The sequence below is a fragment of the Octopus bimaculoides genome, chromosome 11, assembly GCF_001194135.2.
Source record: "Octopus bimaculoides isolate UCB-OBI-ISO-001 chromosome 11, ASM119413v2, whole genome shotgun sequence".
Classification (NCBI taxonomy): domain Eukaryota; kingdom Metazoa; phylum Mollusca; class Cephalopoda; order Octopoda; family Octopodidae; genus Octopus; species Octopus bimaculoides.
In genome coordinates this window covers 18494022-18496309 of record NC_068991.1, presented here as the reverse complement: position 1 = coordinate 18496309, position 2288 = coordinate 18494022, and the positions used below count along the sequence as shown (strand labels likewise).

At 31.9% G+C, this 2288-nt stretch overlaps 1 protein-coding gene across 1 annotated transcript in view; it reads right to left on the bottom strand.

Annotated features, from left to right (window-relative positions):
- The window catches only part of LOC106875220 (uncharacterized), a 22650-nt gene that overhangs the window by 889 nt on the left and 19473 nt on the right, over positions 1-2288 (bottom strand). The window lies entirely within an intron of this gene.

Genomic DNA, 2288 nt, shown 5'->3' with positions numbered 1-2288 from the left:
ACAATTCTTAGTGATATTTTCTTTGTTATTTATTTGTGAATAAATGAATGTTTTTTTACCCCAAGTACAGCATATAAGTGTTTTGACTCCAAGGACTCAACCGTAAAACACAAGTCAAGCCTGCTTTTTGTTTTAGTTTGATAAACTTGAATAAAGAGACTTTGAGACATTGCTCAGGACAAAAATACAATAACATTAGTAAATATTGAACTTATGACCATATGGCTGGCAATTTAACTTCACTAACAAACAATTAATATATATCTTGTAAATGAATTACACCAAATTTTAATAAGTGCATAGATTTTGTTGTTATTGTAATTTTAGCCTCAAGTTAGCCTTAAAGCAGACCTATGACTGTGGTTGTCTTCCCTGTTTTTAAATATTTTAGAGATTTGATTGACTTCTCACAGAAGCTAGAGTTAGCATAGAACAGTTTCTCCAAAAATTGGGCCACCAGGAAATGCAGAGTTGCATGAAAAATCTGCTGGTGTTTTCTGAATTAAAATAATAATACTGTTGGTTAGACCTAGGAAGCTGCACCGCTTCCTAGGTCTAACCAACAGTAGTATTATTCCCTTCAGGGGACTGTCACATTAAGTTGACAGCATACAACTACTTCATCGTATTTCTATTGCATAAATCTCTCTGAGAGATTTAGAAATGTATTATTTCTAAACAATGTTCATCCGTTTTTTAATTTTTATTTAAGTTACGATATGCATTTCCTTATTTACATTAATAAATTATGACTCTAAAACAATTTTTGCTTCATTTGATGTCTTGTTCAAGCTAGGATGTCAAATATTGTCCATTGATATACAGGAATGGGTCTGCGGAAGCTCAGTTGTTGGTGTATAGGGATGTGATTAAGAATGAGCTCGTACACAGCCCAAGCAAAGCTAATTAAAGTCACTCAATAACAACTAAATAATTCATATAATAATAATAATAACGCCTATTGAATTGTATCTTTTCATGATTTATCAAATAGCGAGAAAGTTGTCTCCCTTGTAAGTACGAGTTATGCCCCATTCAAGATGATACTATTAAATTTTTTTTTTTTTTTTAGATCGTTATCGTCAGAATCACTCAAATAACGAATACAATATCTTGCGATATTTAATTGCATACTTTAACGTTCTGAGTTCAAATACCATTCAGACCATCTTTATCTTTTATCCTTGCAGAGTCGCTAAAATAGGAGCCAACTGAGTTCTTGGATCCATCTTGTCGGCTATATATCCATACCACCCCAACTTTGAAATCTTTCAATTGCCTTATAAATCTAAGTTTTATTTTCGATTTATAGTAAGATCACCGAGTCATTCTTATGATCCATTTTGCAATTTACGGCTGATCTATAATATTTTCCTTTATTTTTCCTTCCAACTATTTCTATCTGGTAAATGATGTTAGAAATAATTAATAGAAATCTCTTTAACATCAGATATCGACATGACTTTAGTTTGATACCTACTCTTCAACTTCGTTTCCTCATTGCTATATATATAAGTCTTTAAAATGCATGTTTTTGAATAAAATTTTGCAAAAATACGTTTACAATTACGATTACATTGTCAAATTAAAAATAAACTAATTTGCTGAATTTGGGAATTATTCTATCCCCATCCCGCCGAATGTTCCTTTGTAACTTTCTTTAAAATACATATTTGTTAGCGAAATTTTATAAGAGATACGCTTTCGAAGGTATAGTTTATGTTTATGTTGATAAAAATTTCGGGGTAAAATGCCTCTCTGTCAAAATTCTATACTCCCTACTTCTGAAAATTTATCTCTGCCAAATTTCTTTTTAAATGTATACATTTGAAAGAGCCATAAGAAATCGAAGTTAGGAAAGGAATGATTTGAAGCTCGGTTGAATTTATCAGTATTTTTATCAACATAACTGTAACCTACTCTCTCCAAAACGTATCTCTGCAAAATGTGATTTTAGAACATGTATTTTCAACAAAATTATGTAGAAACGAAGTTGATCCACACAAACATATACACACACAGACATACATATATATATACATATACATATATACGACGGGCTTCTTTCAGTTTCCGTCTACCAAATCCACTCACAAGGCTTTGGTCAGCCCAAGGCAATAGCAGAAGACATTTGCCCAAGGTGCCATGCAGTGAGACTGAATCCGGAACCATGTGGTTGGTAACCAAGCTACTTACCACACAGCCACTCTTACACCTATAGAAATATATATATATACATACATACATACATACATACATACATACATACATACATACATACATACATA